An 11,691-nucleotide genomic window follows, 5' to 3' on the forward strand; every position below is an offset into this window, starting at 1 on the left:
CCTCTTAATGCTCTCTTCCTCTCCTTCTTATAATAGTATTTGTCCCCTCTCCCTCCCATGCCCTCTTTGTGTGCAATAGAATATCCTATTTTCTTATTCACTCAAGTTTCTCTTGGTGTCCCCTGCTATTCACCCCCTCTTTCCCATCCCCCATGTCATCTTAGATTATTTAGTGTTCCACCCTCACCCTGTGAATTATTCTTCTGATTACTATAATAGTGAATATTATAATAGTGAATAGAGTTCACTACTGAGAATTAAACATAACATTTCTCTACATAGGAATGCAGATAGTTAGATCTCACTGAGGCCCTTAAAAAGGCAAATTTAAAAATTATAATTTTCTTTCTTTCCCCTCTGTATCTTATTTACCTTTTCATGTTTCTCTCGATTTTTGTGGTTCATATCAAACTTTCCATTTAGCCCTGGTCTTTTCTGTGCAAATACCTGGAATTCTTCAATTTTGTTGAATGCCCATACTTTCCCCTGGAAATATATAGTCAATTTTGATGCGTAGTTGATCCGTGGTTGCAGGCCCAGCTCTCTTGCCTTTCTGAATATTGTATTCCAAGCCTTGCGATCTTTTAGCGTGGAGGCTGCCAGATCCTGTGTGATCCTGATTGGTGCTCCTTGATATTTGAATTGTTTCTTTCTGGCTTCTTGTAAGATTCTTTCTTTTGCTTGGAAACTCTTGAATTTGGCAATTATATTTCTGGGTGTTTTCTTTTCTTGATAGAATGTCACAGGTGTTCTATGAATCCTTTCAATGTCTATATTGCCCTCTTGTTGTAGGACTTCAGGGCAATTTTGCTGAATAATTTCTGTTAGTATGGAGTCCAGGTTTCTATTAATTTCTGGTTTTTCTGGAAGACCAATTATTCTCAAATTGTCTCTTCTAGACCGGTTTTCTTGGTCTGTCACTCTCTCATTGAGATATTTCATGTTTCCTTCTATTTTTTCAGTCTTTTGAGTTTGTTTTATTTGTTCTTGTTGTCTTGAGAGATCATTAGCTTCTACTTGCTCAATTCTAGCCTTTAGGGATTGATTTTCGGCTATAATCTTTCGGTTTTCGGCTATGATCTTCTGGTTTTCGGCCATAATCTTCTGGTATTTGTTTTCTATCTGGTCATTTCTAGTGTTCAATTTGCTTATCAGTTCATTTGGTTTCTGAGCCTCACTTTCCAATTGCAAGATTCTACCTTTTAAACAGTTATTTTCTTGCCAAATCTCTTCCATTTTCCTCAAAATCTCAGTTTTAAACTTTTCCATAGCTTGTGAGGAGTTTTCCTTATTTGAGGAGGGTCCGGATGCTTGTTTGTTCTCCTCCTCTGTTTGCTCGGTTGTCTGGATTTTCTCTGTGTAAAAGTTGTCGAGTGTTAAAGACTTCTTTTTCTTGTTGTTTATCTTTCTCTTCTGAATTTCCTTAGACTGGGTCGCCATCTTTAGCCCAGCAGCTTCTCAGGTTTATCCTCGCGCTCAGGATCTGTCCGCGGTCAAGCCCCCTGGTGGACCCCCTTGCTTGATCGTCTGCCAGAGGTTTCTTTACAAGTCTCAGGGTGCTGCTTCCACAGTCGTATACCCGTCTGCACTGGTTCCCCACTCGGGGTTTCAGAGCTTTACCTTGTGGCTGTGTCTGCCTCCACCCACGCCTCTTCCCGTGCCTGCGCTCTGAGCCTGTACTCTGCACCCTGAGTCCTCTCTCGGCGTCCTGCTCCCACGCTCAAATTTTGCATGCGTTCCTTAGCTTTTTGGGGTCCTAAATCTTGCTGCTCTCAGGAACAGGCCCCGGAGCTGCCAACGACTCGATGGGTGCCCCAAACTTGCTCTATTTCTTTTTAGCTGGCTTCGGCGCTATAGGTGTTGTGTGTGGAGGGGGTGGGTGTGGGGTGGTTGCTCAGTCCGCGATTTAGTGAGAGCTGTTTCACCCCTTTATAGCATGGAAATGCCTCGATTCCACATACCTTCCACGCTGTGCCCTGTTGTGGGGTTCCTCCTCTGCATGGCACATTTTTAAAATTTGTTTTTATTAATATTTTCTGTTTCTGAAATTGCCATAATTATACCAACTATCTCTGCCTTTTCCCTCTAAGAGAGCTATTCCATATGACAAAATGTTTTAGAGAGAGGGAAAAAAGTAAGCATAATTGATCAATACTTTGAAAAAGTTCAAAAATATGTTCAATATTGTTATAAACAAAAAGAGTTCAAAGGAGATGTATAGATGTACAATGATGTTAATGTATGTATCTGAATTCTCCTCAGCTGCAGATGATGGAGGAACACCAACTCTGATCACCCTTGACAGCTGCTGTAATTTATCCCTTTCTCTCTAACAGTTGCCCAAGGAGGACTCTGGAGAGGTTAAATAGGTGGGTAAACTTTCCAGGTTCAACCTGAGGTTGGATAGATTAGTATTGATTTGCCTTGGATGATGTTTAGGATCTGACTGTGTTTGATTCCCTTCCCAAGGATCGTGATCTAAAGACCACTCAGCAAGGTACTTGTTGAACACTCTTTATCTATAACCAGAGAAAGGATAACAAGGACAAGGATTGGGGATTGGAGACCCTATTGATCTATTATCTATAAACTAGTTGACAGTCATGACTGGAGGCAATTGATCAAGTGAAACTGGAGATTTGCTCACTCCCACTCCCTCTGGCCAGACCTGACCACAGCTAAGCCAGAGAATAGGGAAGCTATTGATGCAGGTGTATTGATGATCTTATTTTCTCAGCTTTCTCACCATCAGTGTTGGTGAAGCACTAGCTCTCACAGTCTATCAGGAAATAGCTTCAGAATTATCCTGCCCTCTTCTTCATAGACCTCCCTTCCACCCTTCAACCACCCACTCCGAGATTTCCCAGTCCAGAGACTCCTGTCCAGAGACCTCCAGAGAGACCTCTTCCCTCAAAGTGGCTGTCAGGGGTATTTATACCATGGTGCTGACTGACATTTGCCCCTGGCTTACGGCACCTGGGAACATTCCATGTCTTCCAACTGCCTTCCCTGTCATTCAAGGTGGCATCCATCACTTCCCAGATTATAAATATAACAATATGTAACATCTGTTGGACCTCCCACTTCCATGAAGTGGCCGGATTGTTTGTTTTATATTACTTTTTCATATGAATCCTACTTGATTTTGATAATTTGGTAATATTTTTTATTTTTGGATATGTAGTTCTTTCAATTTATGCTGTTGTAGTTACTGTATATATTATTTTCTTGGCTCTGCTTTCTTGACTGTGCATCAGTTCATATAGATTTTCCTCCACTTCTCTGAATTCATAACACACATCATTTCTTATGTTCTATTCTATTTATTTATATACATTACATTCACCATTTGTTTAACCATTCCCTAGTTGATGGGGATCTACTTTGTTTCCAATTTTTAACTATCACAAAAAGTGCTACTATAGAAATTTTAAAGTATATGGAGACTTGATGGCTTTTTCAATGTTTGTCTGCTAATGTAGTCTCTGGTTCGAAGGGTATGGACATATTAGTCATGCTATTTGCACCATTCTGAATTGCTTTCTAAAATAATTACATCATTTCGCAGCTCCAACAACAATGTATTAGTGTGCCTATCTTCTCATGACCCCTCTAACATTGACTGTTACAATTTTGGGAGTCATTTTTACCAATTTGCAGGGTTTGTGATGAAACCTCTGGGTTATTTTGATTTGTTTCTCTTATTACCAGTGATTAGTAACATTTTTTAATGTGGTCATTACAATTCTTCTTTTAAGAACTATTTTTATCATATCCTTTGACCATTTATCTATTTGAGAATGGCCATACACACACACACACACACACACACACACACACACACACACTAATTGTTTATGTTTCTTGGATACCAAAACGTTGTCAGAGAAATTTGATACAAAGATTTTTTTCTCATTTAACCACCTCCCTTCTTATCCTAGTTACATTAATGTTTGTATAGATTTTAAGTTTCACATAATCAGTTATTAATTTTATCTTTTTTAATTGCCTTTATTTCTTGTTTGGTAAAGAATACATCTCCTACCCACACCTATGAGAGGTATGATTTTTGTTTCTCTTCTATGCATGACATACTTTTAAGTTTTATTCTCCTTATTAACGTTCTCTCAGCTACATTCTTAAATCATGACAATCAACAAAATAATAAATTAAGCATTAACTTTTAACATCTCCCCTTTTCCTAGGAATAAATTATTACACTTAAAATTTAACAATCATCTCTTTTTACATGTTAGCCCTGATATACTCCCCACTTCAGTACAAGGTTCTAAGTCCTTGGACTGACCCATATGGGCTTTTTCAATGTTTAATGAAGCTCTAAGTGCTTCATAGTTTCTGCTTCTACCTGCTCTCTGGCTACTAGAACAAAATTTTCTCTTCTGTCCCTTCCACCAGGGGAAGTCTTCATATGCCTACCGTAAATATCTTCCCAACTTACTGACAGGTTTGAAGCCAATTGGTTTCCTTGTTTAGTCCATCTTGCTGAGGCAGTTTACCAGCATGTGGCCACTGTGTATGCTATAGTTTCTTGGGGCCACAGTTGAGAGCTGGATGGCAGGTAGACACCAAAGTAGGAAAGAAGCCCTAAAAAGGGTTCAGCAAGCCCAGAGATAGTCATCTTCCCTGAATACCTTATACAGCCCAATAAGAGGATAAACTAAAAGAAATGAGAATGTTCTACTCAGAGAAGAGAAGACTGAAGTGGAAAATGATAGCAATCTTTAAGTTTTTGAAAGGCTGCTTTGTGAAAGAGATTTGACTCAAATCTTTTTTACCAGAGGGAAGAACTAAGAACAAGTAGATCTAAGTTTGAAGCTAAGAGAAACTCTCTCTTCTTTAACATTGAAAAGTATCAAAAAGCAGAATGGTCTCTCTTGGGGGTGAATGGGTTTTTTTCTTCACTGGAGGAATTCACACAGAAGTTGGATGACTACTTGTTAGCTATGGTTGACAGGGAATTCTTATCCAATAATGAGTTGGTTTAGATGATCTCTGAGATCTCATACAACTGCTAAAATATGTGATTTTGTGATTTGGGGCTATAGTGAACAGAGAGAGCATTTGGAAAAGCTAAAAGTTGAATTAGAACTTGAAGGTTGGGTCAGATATACTTTATATACAAGAGTCACTAAATCAACATTAATTGAATGCATAGAGATTGGTCAATAGTAGTGGGTAAGGATTATAGGTAGGTCTAATGGCATATGCATAATGCAGCAAGGCAGCAAAGGATAATAAGATATAATTAGGACAGAGTGAGACTGGCTAACTGGAGCAGAAGTCTGTGTAGGGAAGCTGTAGGAGATAAGCCTAGAAAAGTATATTAGAGTTTGATTAGTAGATTTTCAGAAGTTTTTTGTTTTTATTTAATCTTGTCTGTATGATTTTTAAAAATTCTTACCTTCTGTATTAAAATTGATACTAAATATTGAGTCTAAGGAAGAAGAGTGATAAAGGCTAGGCGATTTAGATTAAGTGATTTTCCCAGGGTCATAAAGCTAGGAAGTTTCTGAGGGCAGATTTGAAATAGGACCTCCTGGCCTGATGATCTGTGCTACTTAGCTGCCTCACTGGCTGTGAGAAACATTGGGGCTTTTTGACTAAGGGATCATGATTGGAAGATTAATCTGACAGTGACCTGGAAAAGATGGGAGGGTGGAGAGAAGTTAGGAGATTGGAGAACAATTGGGAGCTATTTCAAACTTCTTTAGTTTATACGAGATGATAAGAACTTGAGCTAAAATGGTGGTTTTGATAATGTAAAGGGATGCCTTTCCCTGTATATGACCTCCAATCCTTTATGAAATTAGTTATTGTTCCTATTCAGTCTTCTATTGTGATATCTTTAATATTCATCCCTTCTCCATTCTGATCAAATATGCATTGAGTCTTTCCATTTCTATGATTTTGTTAGCACTATTCCTTCATCTAAGATGATTACCTTATTTCTTATCAGCTATCCAAATTCTAATTATTCTCAAGCCCAGATTATGTTCCTACTTGTCCATGAAGACGTCCCGAATTTCTAAACATTTTCTTTTTTGAAATCATAGCATAGGACAGTTGGAGATATGAAAATTGATTTTGGGAGAGATGTCTCCATGGAACAAACTCATGGGATAAATATATATGCTAATAGATAAGTGGTAAAAAGGGTATGAATAATTAGTTTTCAAAGAGAAAATCTGAGCTATTAAAATCTATGTGAAAAAGTGCTACAGATAGCTAATAAGAGGAATGCAAAAATAAAATAATTACCTAGGAGTCATAAGATTGGCAAATATGATGAGACAAAAATAATAAATGTTCAATGTGAACAGACTAATGAAATTTTGGTGGAACTTGGAAATAGTCTAACCAGTCTGGAAAAGAAATTGGAATCAAATTAAAAAAAAAGTCATTAATAGACTGTTTGATCTAGGCTGTGGATCTAGCAATAAAAGCTGTAACAAAAGTCCTGTATATACAATAATAATCAAGCCAGTACTTTTTGAAGGAGCCAAAAAGCACATAGAATATAATCGCCTATTGTTTGGGGAACGGTTGAACAAATTGCAGTGAATAGAACTAATGTAACATTATTATGTAATAGAGATGCCATACATTCAGAAATTTGGTAAGACTTGGATCACTGAATGCAGAGTGAAATATTCAGATACAAGGAGAAAATTTACATGAAAATCAAATTAATGTAAAGGAAAACAATTTTGAAATGCATCAGATTCCTGACCAAATCAACAGCCACTTGTGACTTCAAAGGACTTGATACTTTTTACCTCTCAACAGAAAGGTGGTGGTTCAGTTTTGTTTGACTCTTTGTGACTCTATTTTTCTTGACAAAAATACTGGAGTGGTTTGCCATTTTCTTTTCCAGCTCATTCTACAGAAGAGGAAACCAAGGCAAATCGGATTAAGTTATCCATGGCTGATGTCTGAAATTGGATTTGAACTTAGATCTTCCTGACTCCAAGCCCAGCTCCAAGCCGTATCACTGTGTCACCTACTTGCTCCAGAGAGGTGAAACTCTATAGGTAAAGGAGTGAAGTATACATTTTCAGACATGGCCAATATATTGATTTCTTTTGCTTGAATACATTTATTTGAAATAAGGGAATGCTCTTTTGGGAGGATCAGAGGGTGAGGTAGTGAGAAATGGCAGTATTGGAAAAGGGGAAAATGAACATGTAAAAAACATTTAAAAAAGAAATGAAATCTACTCAAAATCAACTATACTATTGTAAAGTTATACTTAAATTCCATAAATACAATTGCTATTATTTCCCCAATCCATCAAACAATATGAGAATATCATACACAAACTCATGTTATTTATAACATTTCAAGCACAGTTTCGGGTCCATATAGTTGCTTGTGGTTAAATTCAGGTCAGGATAAAACATATCTGAACTTCCCCTTTGGTTTTTATTCCTTTGTAAGTTTCTTCTTGTTCTCTTTTTTCATCTTTCCAAAGATAGAACTGCTATTTACACTAAAGGTAACTAAGGCTAGGTCTATCCAATGACAAAATGCCTATTGAAATCAGACCAATAATAAACTCCCATCTTTGACTTCCTAAAGTTATATTACCAGTAATGAGAACTTTATTTAGAATTCAAGTAAGCATATGACTAAAGTTACCTGAATACGCTACTTAAAGTCCCTTAAAATCTACATTATTTAAACAAGTCTACAAAATGTCAAGAAATTTTGGATGTGGTTATTTTAGTTCATAGGATCTTAGATTTAGAACTGGAAGGGAATTGTGATGCCACTGAGTCCAAAATCTCATTTTACAAATAAGAAACTAAACCAGACAAGTTAAGTGACTTGCCCAAATTTACACAGATGGTAAATCTCAGAGGTGTGATTTGAATCAAGTTACTCTGATTCCAGGGCTAGTCCTTCCAGATTCTGAGTTGTCATATCAAGTTGAATTACTTTCATAGCCAGTATAACCTAGAAGCAACTACATGTCTTATTAGATATAGTCTTAAAAAAACCTGATTTCATGTCTTGTCTCAAATGCTTGGTAGCTATGTAATCCTGGGAAAGTTACTCCACCTCCCTCAGCATCATTTTCCTCATTTGCAAAATGGGGATAATAGTACCCGCCTCATAGGATTGTTTTGGGGATCAAATGAAATAATACATGTAAAGTGCTTTCTAAACCTTCAACAGATACATAAATATTACCTAATATTTTTATATTGGTCAAAAATTAAAACTAATTTTAGTATATTTCTTCCATAATTTTAATAGTTTTCCAGAAAGAATGAAAGAATGCATAACTTCTTCAAAAGGGTCTTAGTGCACTTGTCTTCTCATCCTTCTCCAATATTGACTATTTCCATATTTTGTCAGCTTGGCCATTTGATGCCAAGCTTTCATTTTTAGAAGAGATTACTGAGACAAAGAATGCAAAAGAACTTGGCTGAGATTATCTAGTTAATTAAGGGCATGACCAAGAAGAGAACCTGGTGCCTTTGTTGACTGGTGCACTTTGCGCTACAACATATTGCTTTAAAAATCTTGGTACAGTCTTTATCATTATTGTTGACTTCCCTCACTACTTGAAATCTTCATGTGACTCAATGGACTAAAAGGAAAAATGACATGACTCAGAAATGAAAACCACCTTTTACTCAGTGCCTTATTAAGCAAGTGACTCCATTCAGGGATCTCTCAAAAACTAGTTTATGTTGTAAATCAAAAAGTCAAAATTCTTAGCTGAGAAATTGATCCATAAGCAGCTGCTCATATAACAAACAGCCTAAAGCTAGTATTAACATTTTAAAATTGAACACCTAGCTCCTAAACTATTTGCATCCTTCCTTGTTGCAAGGACCTAATCTATCTGGATGTTTCATGCATGAAATATGGTACCCATACACCACTGGAGTTGCCTAGAAGGATCCAATATACTACAGGATGATAGGGAAATTGCTCCCGGTCCACAATTTTTACCATTTTTTTAACATACCCTATGATCCTGTAGAAGATAAAATGAATAATGTTTTTCAAATAATGCAATTGGCAAATAAGCAGGTGTATGACAGATTTTAATCTGATGAATCCAACATAACAAATTTTAGGAAAATGAAATAATAATTTGGAAGAGAATTACATTTGATTTCATGGCCACCATTAAAAAATATATAGAACATTCATTAAGATGTAGGCTGTAACAACTGCAGCATCAAAGGCATGCCCTTATTTAGGAAAGCTATACTTACTTCCTAAATGGAAACTATACCACAGGCTCCTCCTTCTCCTACTACACATACATTTCTGTATTCCATAATTATTTCTAGGGTCCCACTGGTACCAAGTATGTACATGCAGGTAAAGGAAACTATGGATCTATGGGATGTTTTAGGTGTTTCTTTTGTTAAAATACTATTCAAATAGTTTAATTAAATACATAAAAACTTCTTACTCAGCCCAAGTTTAAATTGTTCACAATGCATGGATTTAAGCAAATTGGGAAATGATAATAGGATTTTCTAGATTAATTATTAGATCACACTTCTATATCACTTTAGAATTTGTTTATAAATGATTTTTCTCACCAAAGCCCTCTGCGGTAAATAGTGCCAATATTATTTCCCCCATTTTATAGATGAAGAAATTGATTGAAAGTAGTGAAATGACTTGCTTCCTATAATACTAATAGGAAATATGGAAACTAGGATTTGAACCCAGACTTTCTGACTACAAATCAGGCTTTTCTTTTAGCCACAATATGCTGCTTCTGAAGATTTAGTCTGCACATTCAAGGTTTAAATGGCCAGTTGAGACATTTAGCTGAGCAAATTAGATACAAAATGTACTTTAAATAATCTGGTTAATTTGTGAATTTGCAGACCTAAGCCATTCAGATAAGAGTCTTAATTCTTAAGTTCACTCTGGGTGTGTGATCTGTGTAGGTACAGATCAATTTTATAGGCACAGATCATGAGTAGCTGAAAATATCTCCTATCAATGCTAATTGAATCTGGGTATTGAACAAGCTATGTCAATCCACTGAGCAAATGTTAATGTCATCTGGAAAATTTAAACCTGTTCTTACAGATATACCCTTGTCGGTAGTTTTAGGAGTTTTATGTGCAGTGACATTCCCGATCTGCAAATAACTCCTAATTAGAAGTCAGATTCCAGTAGAAAAAATGAGACTGGCTCTAAGCGAAATTGTAAAATGAATGACATTTGTTTCTGTTGCACCTACCCCTTTGTGACCCCCTTTGGCCCTCACCTACATTGCTGAGACTACAGGTGCTCCAAATAAATCTACTGTCCTAATCAATGTTTTCTCCTGGCTTTCTTGCCCTTCCTAGTCAGTCTTCTGTTGACCCTATGGCCAAAGAATTTACAATTCTTGTTTTTCCTATTCTTCCCCTGTTTGAAACCCATTTAGATTATGTGAACCTGTGGTCCAATTCCCTCTCCACTTTCCCTCACTCAATCTCAGATTCAGGTGTATTTCAGTCCAGGGAGCTAACCACAAAGGGTCAATCTCTCTCCCTGACTCATTATCCCAACCCTGAAGTGTTACTCTAGAGAATTCTCTAAAATAAAACTTCAGTCTAACCTACCTCAAAGAGAGGGCCTGTAATTCAGTGTATGTGACTGGGTATGGGATAGATTTTATTTTACTTACCACAGAGAAATACATGAAACAAAAGAATTCACAGATGCTTTTGAACAAATAAAGAAATATAAAGCACTCAAAAACATCTGACCATCATCCGAAAGGTAAAGACACTTCAGGGCTTCTGAACAAGTATTCCCTATTCACCCCACATCTAAAGCATCTGAGCAATTCAGACAATTGGCAAAGATAAGCTCTCATAGTCTCCCTGACTTCAGTCCTCCATCTGTAGGGCTCACATTGCTGACAATTTTCTTCTCCAAGGAATACACTGTTGAAGGAATTTCTCTCTAGGATGGTCATTTCCAAAATGCTCAAACTCTTGGACTCTTGAAGTGTGGATTACCCAGAAAAAGAGTAAAAGAGGAATATAGCTCATTGCTGGCATTCTTACCCCTTACAATGAACCCACAACCCTGGGATCTCAGTTTTACTATTGTCAATTTTAATGAAAAAAGAAAACTTATTGCTCCAGCGCTATACATTCTTAGGCAATAAAAGTTGGTGGTGATAAAACCCTCATATCTTGGATAATTAATTAGTTAAATATTTAATTCTGCTCAATTTAGCCTTTTTATAAAGGTTGTTGTCAAGAAGCTTATATTCTTCTAAGGGGATATGACACATCCCCAGGCATGTTCACTCTTTATGGAATGAGAAAGTCTGGTTTAAAAGCCTGCTTCTGGTCTCTACTTCTCTGAGATTTCGGGCAATCTGCTTAATCTCTCTCTGCCTCTTTTTCCTCATCTATAACATTAGATTAGAGTAGCTGATCTGCATGGCCACTTCGAACTCTAAATCTATGATTATATGGTAACAGAAGGCTGGACATTGAAAATCTATTTGTATTTGAAAATAGAAAAATCTGTTTGAAAAACCTGGTGAGTAGCATATGTGGCTGATACATAGAACTGAGAATATGCACAAGAATGGTATGACTATTTTTAATTGGCTAACTATATGGTGAAGAAACAGATTCAGTTGCCTCCTGAAGCAAGAACTGGAAGTGCAATTAATAGGTA

This window comes from Gracilinanus agilis, chromosome 1 (assembly GCF_016433145.1).
Source record: "Gracilinanus agilis isolate LMUSP501 chromosome 1, AgileGrace, whole genome shotgun sequence".
Classification (NCBI taxonomy): Eukaryota; Metazoa; Chordata; class Mammalia; order Didelphimorphia; family Didelphidae; genus Gracilinanus; species Gracilinanus agilis.